The sequence below is a fragment of the Carya illinoinensis genome, chromosome 3, assembly GCF_018687715.1.
Source record: "Carya illinoinensis cultivar Pawnee chromosome 3, C.illinoinensisPawnee_v1, whole genome shotgun sequence".
NCBI classification, from domain to species: domain Eukaryota; kingdom Viridiplantae; phylum Streptophyta; class Magnoliopsida; order Fagales; family Juglandaceae; genus Carya; species Carya illinoinensis.
Window position 1 is genome coordinate 40,848,695 of NC_056754.1, and position 13,910 is coordinate 40,862,604.

Below are 13,910 nucleotides of genomic sequence, written 5' to 3' on the forward strand. Positions count from 1 at the left end.
TCCATTCAAAGATGGCAAGAAGTGCTTCTATCTTTTGAGGTTCATGAATTGAACCCAAAAGATGGAAAGATAGCTCAAGAAACTTTATAAACATGAAGAACAAGAAAAACAATGGTACAAATGCAAATGATAATGGAAAGCAAGAAAAATTATGGACTAGAATGCACAGTAATCAATAGTTGGTAGAATTCAAGCATAAATTCATGCTTTTAATCAATTAAAATCACAACTTTGATTTATTCGTTTTAACCATTTTTCCATTTAAAACCAATAATAATGTCATGATGAATTTAAAATACATTGGTTTTAAATAGTTAAAATGTGCAATATTTCAGCTCAATCAATTAATCAAAAAAGAAATAAAGAAAATGAGATTGATCAAAAAATAAAGAGTAAAAGTGAGGTTGAGCGAAAAGGAAAGAGTGAGAGTGAGATTGAAAAAGAAAAAAATAGTGAGACAGAAAATGAGAGAGAGAAAAGATATGAGAGTGAAATTGAAACCTAAAAACAAAGAGTGAAAAGAAAAATGAAAGTGAAAAGAAAATTGAGACTGAAGAAAGTGAGAGAAAAACAAAGAGGAAAGTGCGTTTTTATGCTAAGGGGAGTTTTTACACTAACGAATTTAACGACTCTTGTCTAGTGTTGTTGTTTTGTTGTTGCAGGGACATGAGGTCGTGATTCCAAGCAGTGTGTTTAGTGGATTACCACCTATTAGAGAGATAGAGCATTATATTGATTTTGTTTCATGTGCAACAATCCCTACCTGACCTTTCTTTAAAGAGCATGAGTCATTGATGCACTTGAATGGACGTGGTAAGTTGTTGACTAGAATGCATGTTAAGTGGGAGGATTGTATTGAGAATTTTCCTCATATAATGAAATACACACATGGTGAGGAAAATTTTGTGATCAATGCGTTAGCAAGAAGGTATGACCTTATCTTTATTTTAGATGCAAAGTTATTAAGATTTGAATACGATAAAGAATTGCATGCTAATGATGATGATGGCTTTGTTAGTGTGCATGGAGTACGTGAGAAGGCATCGTGTAAGTGTTATAGACTAGATTGGCATTTTTTTAGAGAGAATAGACTTTGTGAGCCTACTAGTCTTATGCGTGAGTTGCTTGTGTATGGATGTAGTTTGTTTGGACATTTTGGTATAAAGATGACTTTAGACGTGTTGCATGACCATTGGTAGAGTATTGTTTCCCATTCATTGAGTTTGCATATAGTTGAAGTGGTCACTTTAGTATAAAGAAGATTTTAGGCATATTGCATGAACACTTTTTGGAGTATGGTTTGTCATTTATTGAGGTTGCATATAATTGGAATGATCATTTTTGTGTAAGTAAGACTTTAGATGTGTTTCGTGCATATTTCCAGAAGTATCATTTGCCATTTATAGATTTTGCATATAATAGGACCATGCATACTACTACTTCATATTCTCATTTTTAAGTTGTTTATGGTTTTAATCCACCTACTCCTTTAACTTTGATGCTTTTGCTTGTTGATGACAAGAGTAACTTGGATAGACCTTTTCAAATTCTTGAGAAAATTAATAATACTTCATACCTAGTAGATCTTCCTAGTAAGTATCATGTGTCTGCCATTTTCAATGTTATTGATCTTTTTCCCTTTGATGCAGGTGGAGATTCTATGTTGAATCCTTTTGAGGAGAGGGGGAATGACGGGCTCCAAGGTGGACCAAGTCTTAAAGATCCCTTACAAGTTCCAAACAGGGCGATCACAAGGTCAAGAGCTAAGAAGAGTAAGGAAGTAATGCAAGGATTAGTGCAATCCACTTGGGACGAGTCTAGCAAGAGTCCAATATTCAAGATGGGCTTGAGAGAAGGAGATCCAGTTTTCATCCACGTGATACAAGCTATGGAAGACGTGACTTAGGATTTGTTGAATATTTGGGTTTGAGTATGTTTGGCCCAAATATGTTTTATGTTTTATGAACTAGGGTTTCAAGAGAAGTTTTTAAGGGTAGTTTAGGGATTGTTTTAATTTTCAGCTAGGGTTTCTTTTCGGAAGGCCATGTATTTCACCCAGAGGTAGTTTGGAAAAGATACTTAAATTTTTAGTTTAGGGTTTTATCTTCTTTAGGGGAAGGGTATTGCAGAATGTCACTATTTACTCAGGGGCATTTTTGAAAAATAGAAAATGGCATTCCTCCTTTGTAATTTGGGTTCTTGAGACGGGTTCTCCAATTGGTCTAGATTTTAATATAGTCTAGGTTGTTGAAACGAGTTCTCAATGGGTCTAGATTCTCCATCCATTTACTTGATTTGGCTTTCTTAGGTGAGTTCTCAAAGTGATTGTGGGTTCAAGAGATTCCAATTCTGCGGGTCCATGCAACAAAAGAATGATGGGACTCCACACGTGTTTCACTCTTAATTGGTTTTTTCCCAATAATAGTTTCACACTCTCTTGCCTTTTGCCTCAAGAGTTTTCCCATTCAAGTTCATTAAGAACTAGTTAAACTAAATCAAGACAATACAATCTTTATTTTTGAATGATGGGCTGTAAGTGGACCAAGTCTTAAAGATCCATTGCAAATTCCATGTGATGACCCGCTTTCGCGTGTATTTTCGCTGAAGGGTTGTTTTTATTTTAATTAATATATTAGTTTATTTATTTTAATTTATTGCACTTTAAAATTTGTTTTTAATTTATTTGATGTTGTGTTTTATTTATTTTAGTCGTTTTACGGTTTTTAATCTCGTTTCGACAGATTTGTTTTGTTTTCCCAGAGTGAGGATTGGACCTCATCTCTTTCCTACATCTCTTTTTCCCTTTTTCCTTTTTCCTTTTTTCTCTTTTCTTTTTCTTCTTTCTTTTTTCTTTTTCTCTTATTTCTTTCTTTTCTTTTTTTCTTCCTTCCTCTCCCGATCGGCTCTATCTCTCTCTCTCTCTCTCTCTCTCTCTCTCTCTCTCTCTCTCTCTCTCTCTCTCTCTCTCTCTCTCTCTCTCTCTCTCTCTCTCTCTCTCTCTCTCTCCCCTCTCCCACGCCGTAAGCCACCCAACCCCTCGACCCGCCGCCGTCTGGCCGCCGTGTGGCACACCGCCCCCACCAGTCGAAGCCCCTCCCTCCGGCGCAACCCCCCACCAAATCCCAGCCGCATCCAGCCAGCGTTTGGCAGGAAAACGCCCTTGAAGCCCCTACGGTTTTTGCCCCGATCCGCCGCCGTCGCTCCACCTCCGGCCACCATTTCTTCACCATTTCATCACCGGTCCCTTGCCGTCCTAACCCACCCATTTTCGGCCCCTAATAGCCACCGGAACAGCTCCCACGAGCTAGCTTTCCTTTTTGGGAAATCCGGCCTCCCTCCGCCGTTTTCGCCGCCACCCACGACCAACCACCACTTCCAATAGCTTCATAATCATCCCTAGACCATTCCCTATCAATCCCAAGCCCTGGTTTGTCCCCGTTCAAAAGTGGGTATTTTACAACCCACGGTCACAGTGAATTTTCACTGTTACGTTGCTTTCCTTCCGCCGTTTGCAACGCCGCAAGCTTTCTAAAAATACCATATAGTGCTGTAAGTATTTTCCAAACCCTATTTTCAGATTTAAAAATATATTGCTCATTCAATAATTTTATCTGCTGGTTAGTTGATTCCAGACTGAGTCCGAGGAGTTCGGGGGTTGGATGGATGGAGGACGGAGTTGCTTGTTTTATTGAATTATGTTGGTTGATTATTTTTGTGCATTGATATGGCATTTACATGGTGCATGCACGTGTGTTTTTGTTTAATTGAGAAAAGCCTGTTTATTGGCGTAAGTGGACTTACGGGTGCGTGTGTATCACGACTCCAAGCCGGGATGAGGTATTATCTCGGTGGAGCTCCTCTGGTCACTCAGGAGCAGAATAAACTGAGTGATGTCCCCTGAGTTGTCCCTGGGCGACGACGGGAGCGGGGGCTAGGGGATGCTTGGCTAAGAACGTGCCGGTCGCGGAACCGGGCATCGCCCTACGCACAGACTCAGTGGCCCTTCGCTGGTGAGGGCTAGAGGATGCTTGGCTACGAACGCGCGGGGCGCGGAACTGGGCATCGCTCGTTAGGTGTCACATGCGTGGTGGTACTCTGCGGTGTGGCACTGGAGCCAGGGTGTGCGGATGGCCCTTAGGGGAGGTCATGGTGCATACGGATAAAATGGATAATGGTTTGAGATGAATAAAGGCCAAATGTGACTTTTGGCGTGATATTTGGAACGGGTTTGTTTTTGGGCCAAATGAGATTTTTGGCGTGCGTGGTAAAAATATGATTTTATGGGTTTTGCGCATTGGCATCACTTCATGCATATTGTTTGAGTTCTATATGCTTTTATCTGGTGGTGTTTGGATTTTACTTACCTGCGATACCATTTTTGGTTCCGTAGATTTTGGTGCAGGATTCGAGGAGGAGGAGGAGGCTGAGCCCGAGGATGCGGCTCCGCCGGAGTTTTGAGTCGAAGTTATGCTTTATAGTTTGGTTTAAAACTATATTCATGTTTTGTAATATTTTATTTATGTATGTTTTAAACAGCTTGTATTATTTTAAGAAAATTCTGGTACTTAGTTGTATGACTTTCGTTATCCGCTGCGTGTTCCTTCGTACACATTTGTTGCTTTCGCACACACTTGGCACTCGTCGATAGGGTGGTGACCCAGGTTGTCACCATCCGGACGTCTCGATTTCCCCGTGTCCATGCGTGGGGATTTGGGGGCGTCACATTCCAAATAGGGCGATCACAAGGACAAGAGCTACGAAAGAGCAAGGAAGCAATGCAAGGATTAGTACAATCCACTTACGACGAGTCTAGTAAGAGCCCAATATTCAAGATGGGCTGAAGAGATGGAGATCCAGTTTTCATCCACGAAACTATGGAAGACTTGACTTAGGACTTGTTAAATATTTCATTTGAGTATGTTTGGCCCAAATATGTTTTATGTTTTATGAATTAGGGTTTCAAGAGAAGTTTTTAAGGGTAGTTTAGGGATTGTTTTAATTTTCAGCTAGGGTTTCTTTTCGGAAGGCATTATATTTAGCCCAGAGGTATTTTGCGAAAGATACTTAAATTTTTAGTTTAGATTTTATCTTGTTTAGGGGAAGGGTACTGTAGAATGGCACTATTTACTCAAGGGCATTTTTGAAAGATGAGGCTTTATTTTACCTAGGGTTTTGTGAGGTTTTAGTTTAAAAAGTCTTTATTACCTCATTTTGAAAGATATGAAAGTTTATGAAAATTGATGAATTTTATTTATTGTGAGTTGAGTTTATCTCGTCTTGTTCTTTATTAAACGTTTGAACTTATCAAAGGTAAATCACAATCTTTGTGGCATTCCTCCTTTGTAATTTGGGTTCTTGAGACGGGTTCTTCAATTGGTCTAGCTTTTAATATAGTCTAGGTTCTTGAAACGAGTTCTCAATGGGTCTAGATTCTCCATCCACTTACTTGATTTGGCTTTCTTAGGTGAGTTCGCAAAGTGATTGTGGGTTCAAGAGATTCCAATTCTGCGGGTCCATGCAACAAAAGAATGAATTGTCTGCCCTTTGGTGTTGAGTCACTATTACGAGACATCGTAATCTACTGCACAGAAAAAATGTTAGTGGTAAAAAATACCTCACATACTCACTTACGTGTTTACACTCAAATAATGGGACTCCACACGTGTTTTACTCTTAATTGGCTTTTTTTCGATAATAGTTTCACACTCTCTTGCCTTTTACACCAAGATTTTTCCCGTTCAAGTTCATTAAGAACTACTTAAACTAAATCAAGACAATACAATCTTTATTTTGAAATGATGGGCTCCAAAGTAGACCAAGTCTCAAAGATCCATTGCAAGTTCGAAATCGGGCGATCACAAAGACGAGAGCTACGAAAGAACAAGGAAGCAATGCAAGGATTAGTGCAATTCACTTGGGACGAGTCTAGCAAGAGCCCAATATTCAAGATGGGCTGAAGAGATGGAGATCCAGTTTTCATCCACGTGATACAAGCTATGGAAGACGTGACTTAGGATTTGTTGAATATTTGAATTTGAGTATCTTTGGCCCAAATATGTTTTATGTTTTATGAACTAGGGTTTCAAGAGAAGTTTTTAAGGGTAGTTTAGGGATTGTTTTAATTTTCAGCTAGGGTTTCTTTTGGGAAGGCCTTATATTTCGCCCAGGGGTGTTTTGCGAAAGATACTTAACACTATTTAGGGGAAGGGTACTGTAGCTCAACACTATGTACTCAAGGGCATTTTTGAAAGATGGGGCTTTATTTTACCTAGGTTTTTATGAGGTTTTAGTTTAAAAAGGCTTTATTACCTCATTTTGAAAGATATGAAAGTTTATGAAAATTGATTAATTTTATTTATTATGAGTTGAGTTTATCTCTTCTTGTTCTTTACTGAACGTTTGAACTTATCAAAGGTAAATTACAACCTTTGTAGTGCTCCTCCTTTATAATTTGAGTTCTTGAGATGGGTTCTAGAACGGATTTAGATTTTAATATAATCTATGTTCTTGAAACGAGTTCTCAATTGGTCTAGAATCTCCATCCATTGACTTGATTTTGGCTTTCTTGGGTGAGTTTTCAAATTGATTGTGGGTTCAATGGATTCCCATCTTACGGGTTCACATCACTGCCGCTACGGATACGGTGTGTGCTTAGGAGGCCGAAAACCTCGGCACTTAATCAAAGAATGTCCCAATGCCACAAAAAATAGTGGAGCTGGTTACAATGGTGACAACAAACCAAGGCCCCACATCCCAGCATGGGTTTATACCATAACTCTAGGTGATGTTGATTTTGACGAGTTAGAGATGGAGGAAGCTTGCGTCATCATTGGAAACATGAACCTAATAAAGCATAGCTTGTGTGCTATTCAATCTGAGCACATCGCAATCTTTTGTGTCTGCAGCAATTTCAAGGATTTGTAGTTTGCAAACAGTAGTTACTCATTTAGTTAAGGACTGTTCCATTAAATTAGAAGGAAGGATGTTGTAGGCTAACCTCTTGGTATTCGGTCAGATAGAGTTCAACCTAATTTTGGGGATGGACGGTTCAAGCACTATGCTAAGATAGACTATCAGAAGAGAGAAGTTGTGTATGAATCCCCAAGTGAAGACAAGATGAGTTATGCCAAGAGTGGCTAAGGCCACCACTCCAGTGATTTTGACTTTACAGGCCAGGAGTTGTATCAAGGAAGGTGCCATAGCATTTCTGCTGATGGTTGTTGAGAAGTTAGAACAAGATAAATAAATTCATGGGATATCCGTGGCTAAAGACATTTTGATAAGTGTGATTTTTATTACTCTTTTACTTATGAAAAGTATCAGTTTTCCTTTAATTCTATTGATTTTATTTCATTTCTATATATTTTTCTTTATTTTCTTGGATTTGAAGGAATTAGAAGATTTAGTACGAAAGGAGAGTATTTTGTTACAAAAGAAGAGACTATGGATCCAGATCAACAAGATGTGATGAGATCTGAAAAAATCTGAGGAGATATGGGTGAGGAGCCTTGTCCCAAGGGCAGCAAAGAGATTTATCTCACCCAAAAGGTGAGGAGACACAGTGACCAGTCTAAACGACCAACCTAAACGACATCGTGGACGATAACTAGCAAAGGTGAGCAACTCTACTGCTCGGTAGGTTGGCAAGAGGGATCCATCATCTAGACCAAGGAGTATTTCATCTCGGTCACGGGGTGAGGAGAATATCTATATTTAGCACTCATGTCAATATACCGGGTGGGACCCTCTCAAGCTATGCAAATCAAGCCACATATCACTAAATCTTCCATTTTAGATAATCCTGTTATTTTTGGGATATTTTTCCCTTTTGTTAATATTTATATTTCGAAACTATTTTCCAGATCTTTAGGTTACATTGTAGCCGTAAACCTCTGATTCCATTTTGTCAACTTTAATAGTTAGTTAATCCTGACTTGTGGGATGAATTTGAAGTTTTTCTTTGGAGTCTGAGTTTTCAAGGATTTTCTAGAGTCCAGCTCTTAGTTTAATTTTTATTCTTTATTTTTCTATGGAGGAGGTAGATATGGAGAGTAGAGACAAGAGCTACATGCTTCATTAACCGACTCCAACGAAGAACACTAATTTTATTCTTTTTCTTTTCGGATTCATTATGAACTAAATTTCTTTTCTAGAGCTTTGATGTAGTCGGGCATTGGACACATAGTTTATACTCTTAAGTTATTTTATTTTCAATATTTCCATGATTGAGTTTTTATTCCTTTTTTTTAATGCTTACAATTTTATAGCTAATTATTGTTTGATCTATTGAATTGTAATGAGACTAAGAGGTGATTTGTGATTAGAGCTATAGGATTAAGCACCATTAGTTGAGCAAAAGTAGAGATAATTTACTGCGATTAGTGTGATTTTCAAGAAAAATCTGAAGCAGTTAATGAGTCTCCAATTAGTTAAATTCACATAGAGATATGGAGTTATTAGTTTGAGATATTTTTAATATTATTCAAGAGACGATATTGAATAGTTAAGGGATTTTTATCATCAACTTGGGAAATTTGAAATTTTATAACGAAGAAGAATAAATTGTGTGGGATTTGTTAGATGAAATCAAATGCTCTAGGTTTATTCTTATTATCTTTATAATCTTAATTTTAACACTCTTTTCTTCAGTTTAATTTAGATAATTATAATCTTAATTTTAACACTATTTTCTTCAGTTTAATTTAGATAATCTATAATCTAAATTTTGATTTTCCAAATAGGAATTAATTTAGTAGATTTTAGTACTCAATAGCATAATTAATCTGTGAGTTTAATATCTATTTTCTTTAAAACACTTTACTAGTTGTTATGATTCTGTGCACTTGTAGATATTTTTACACGAACAAGTCTTTGGCGGCATTGTCGAAGAATTAATTATTTATTATTGATATTGATACTAGCTAGATTATTACTAAATTTGGAATATATTTATTTCTGAAAATTTGTTTAATTAGATCTCTATTTTTCCTTTTCTTTTAGAACCTTGTGTCAAATTAATAAAAAGAAGAAGCAAGAAGCTACCGCATCTGCATTCACCACGGCTGACCAAGATAAAAAAAAAAAAAAAAAAAAAAAAAAAAAAAAAAAAAAAAAAGAAAAAAAAAAGGACTATGCTATGCCCTAGCCTCTATCAATGGGGCTACATCTAGTATAAGGCTGCCAACTATACAAGCCAATAACTTTAAGATCAAGCCAGCCATCATTCAAATGATTTAACAAATTGTCCAGTTTGGGGGGCTGTCACAAGACGATCCTAATGTCCATATTGCAAATTTTCAAAAAATTTGTGATACTTTTGAACATAACGGAGTGACAGAAGTTGCGATTCGATTGAGACCTTTTCCTTTCTCACCTAGGGAGAAAGCAAAAGCTTGGTTGAACTCTTTGCCGCCCGGCATCATTACTACATGGGAGCAGTTGGCACAAACATTCTTAGCAAAATATTACCCTCCAACAAAGACAACGAATTTAAGGAATTATATTACTACCTTCACCCAATTTGAGGGTGAATCATTATATAAAGCTTGGGAAGATACAAAGATCTACTATGCAAGTTTCCTCATCATGACCTTCCAGCATGGCTACAAGTCCAAACATTTTACAATGGTTTGAGTACTACAAATAGATCAATGGTTGATACGGTCGTGGAAGGATCTTTGATGAGTAAAACTCATGAAGCCGAATATGAACTTCTAGAAGAGTTAACATCTAATGACTATCAATGGGCTATAGAGAGAGTAATGCCAAGGAAGGTGGCCAGCGTCTTTGAACTTGATTCTATCTCCATGTTGGAGAAGCAAATGGAAATTTTATCACAACAACTAGGTATGATGAACGTTAATGCTATTCAAATTAATGTTGTTTGTGATCATTGTGCAGGAAATCATTTGAGTGTTGATTGCCAAGTGGGGACTCCTTTTGCGCAACCTACTTCTAAGCAAGCCCATTACGTGTCAAATTTCCAATGTTAAAACAATCCTTATTCAAACATGTTCAATCCTGGATGGAGAAATCACCACAACTTTTCATCTAGCAACAATCAACAGTTTCTACAGCAAGAGAAGAAGCCAACATTTGGGGAGATGTTCATGTAGTAGATGCAAAAGATAGATTCGTACATGCAAAAGATAGATTTGGGGATCTAGAACAACTCAGCTTCGATCCACAACCTTGAGGCTCAAGTCGGCTAGCTTGCAAGCATGCTTACCAAGAGGACGACAGGGACTTTGCCTAGCAACACTGTGACCAATCTGAAACAATATGTCGAGGCAATATCATTGAGAAGTGGGCGAACATATGAGCCGCCACAAGTAGCAAATGTCAAGCAAGATGAAGCTGAATATAATGTGGAGTCCAAGATGAAGGAAGCTAAGCCCGAGATGAAAGAAGTGGAGTAGGTAAAGGAGATAGCCGTCTAGAAAGCTTAGAAGACTAAGGAGAATAAAGAGGCTTCAAAACCCAAGAAATCCAAGAAGTTTACATCTAAACTCATTCTCCTTCAATTTATGATCCATCAATTCCTTTTTGCAAAGATTAAGAAAAAACAAGATTAATAATCAATTCTCTAAATTTCTAAATATATTTAAGCAATAGCATATTAACATTCTTCTCATTGAAGCATTAGAGCAAATGGCTAAATATGCAAAATTTTTAAACGATATATTATCAAACAAGCGGAAGTTGGAGGAGCATGAGACAATAATGCTGACTAAGGCAAGCAGAGCAATTTTACAAACGAAGCTACCGCCTAAGTTGAAAGATACGGAGAGTTTCACGATCCTTTGCACTATAGGAAATTCCTATTTTGATAAAGCTTTATGCTAGTTAGGGGCAAGTATTAATCTTATGCCCTTCTCTTTATTCAGGAAGCAAGGACTTGGAGAAACAAAGCCGACCACCATCTCTTTACAGTTGGCAGGCAGATCTATCAAATACCTAAGATGACTCATTAATGCATACTGGTGAAAGTTGATAAGTTCTTCTTCCTAGCTGACTTCATTGTGCTCGATATGGAGGAGGATGAGGAGATTCCTTTGATAATGGGCAAACCTTTCCTTGCAATGGGGAGAACATTAATTGATGTCCAGCAAGTGAAACTCATTTGGAGGGTTTGCGAGAAGCATGTCACTTTTGATTATTTAAATCTATGGAATTACATTCCAAGGTACATTCTTGTTTTCAAATAAGTGACCAAGACGGGGTCATGGCCGACGAGACTAATGGAGTTGAATTTCCAAAGCTACCACTTAAGGTATGTCTTACTCACTCTACGTCTATTGAATCCGAAGACGATAAGGTTGGGGAGTGTGAGAGATATTTGGAAGCTACACCATCCTTGCCTCCTTCAATAAAACTGAGAGCAGAAGAGTTAAATTCATCTCAACCAACATCTCCAAGAAAGGAACCATCCTAGCTTTGAGCTCAAACCGCTTCCATCAAATTTAAGGTACGCTTTCTTAGGCCAAGATTCTATGTAACAGCCAGCTAGAAATTCAATGGTAAAATTTCTATAGACTTTAAGAATCTCGTGAAAACTCCGTAAGTTTTCACGAATCGACTAATCGCATAGGTTTTAGTCTATTAACATAGTTAGTATTATCACTCATTCTATTGCTAGAAATGCAATTTTAATTGTTTGAGGTAGTTAGAAATATCAGAATACGTTATGGTCTGCGCCACTAGACTCAGTTGATTAATTAAGATTTTATGGTGCAATAATTCATTTTCTTAATTTTCGAACGAAACGCCTGCTCGAAACTGTGAATTTATTTTTAGGGAAACTTCAGGATTGAATTTTGGTAAATGATTTTTACTGTAGGTTAACATAAATATTTAAGATTTTTTAGTACTAAGTTTATTATGCATTTCTTTGGAGTGAATAGTAACCTCCATAAGCGTACTAAGTGCAGTATTTTCAAAATCACAGTGTGGAATGTCCAAATTAGGTTAGAGAAGTTTTATTTGGATACTTGGCAAGATCTTAGCCACACATAGTGAAAGTATTAGACACTTGGCACAAAGAGGAACCCTTAGATGGATTTGTGAAGGAAATCAAGGTGTGAGATCATGCCACCTAAGCAAAACTTTTTTTTCATCTGATCAACCAGACTGAGCCAGATAAAAGAGGGTTTCAACCCTAGTGAACCCAAAATGGTTGGAATCCAATTGAAACCTCAAAATCTTGATTGAAACCAAAACCCTAAACGGTTTTCCCAAACCCTAAAGTTGGCCTTCAAACCCTCTTTGATCCAATTTCTAGCACTGTGTTTAATCAATTGATTAACTCACTTCCACATGCTCTTTGATCCAAATGACATCATTATCCAACCTTTTAAATCTTGAAAATTTGTTTGGGCCAAGAAAAATTAGATTTGGGCTTGATAGCATCTCAAACCCTAACCAAACCCTCTTTAAACCCCAAATTGAATTCAACCCACTTGGTTGAGGCCCACCAAGGCCCACCAATTTGGCCACCTTGGCATGGCTTCTTGAAGAAGTTTCCTCCCCCACATGGCAAACCATTCACTGCCCTTGGCTGCACCCAATAGTGCCTTGATGAGATGGAGAAACCCACCCCATCAACCTCCATACCTCATAGCTTCTACAGGCTATCCTTTGCCCCTCACTATTCTCCACTTTATGTCACATAGCCACCTCCAATCAAGGTCATTCAGGTCCATATCTTCCCCCTACAGAAGCCTTGAGTCATTCAAGACACACTTCCTTCCCTTTCATCACTTCTTCACCCCGTTCTTAGAGAAAAACTCAAAAGAGCTCTCTCAGACAGATTTCTGGGTCTTTTTACGTGGAGCTTTTCGACAGTTTTTATGTATTTTCACACGATTAATCCTTCATACCAGTTGTTTTTCTTTGAGTCTATTTTCTATAGATATATTATTTGTATCATTCCATGGTTATTTGGTTGGTCGCAACTATTTTTAACCATGGAAATGTCATTCTGGGAGTGAAACTGGAGAGTATGTTATGTTTTAGAAATTTTGACCAAGCTAATGGACATATCTTGGTCCGAAAATTTTATGGAGTGTTTTTAGCATGTGTTTAAGAGTGTTCATTCAAGTTTTGTTGCATGACTAAGCTTTTGATGATAGATTTTCTTAGATCTAGAAACTTGAAAACTGGAAGTGGAAAAACAGTTTTTATTTGGATAAAGTTTGAATATTTCATGGTTTGATCTTACTCTAATGGATTTGATATTTTTATATGATGATCCTAAGTATCTTATTTTCATGTTAGAATTTTATTTTGAAGATATTTAGTATTATTTTCAAAGATATGATTTTTCTATACCAGAAAATTTTGGTTAGGCGTAAGATTTGATGTTTTTGGGTTAGATCCATGTTTTATTGAGTTTTAACCATATGATTTTAAGTTTGATGGTTGGATATTCTTTAGGAAACATTTTAAAACCATGTGGTGCTTTATTTCAAAGATCTCACCTTCTTAAGCCATTGATCAAGAGATTTATCAAAGCTAGTTGAGGAAAAAGTTTCTGTTTTTGGACTAAGTGTAAAACCAAAAACTCCCAAGTGTTATTTTGTTACTATGGTGACTTTATTTTGATGATTTAAAGCATGGTTGATCTTAGGATGATGTTATGAATATGTTAGAAATAAGATTTGATTTTTTTGGAATTCTTGGAGATGTTTTGATTTAGGGTCAAAGCTTGTGACTCAAGTATTTGGATATTTTTACAAAAAGATTGTGTTGATTATTACCTTTTTCTAAAAGGATGTTTTAAGTATGGTTTTAAACATAGGATATGAAGATTCTTGTTACAAAATTTTGGATTAAGCATGAGTTTTGAAATTGGAAGGAATTGCAACAAAAATCAAGAGAAATGGCTTATGGATATTTTGGTCATAGTGTGT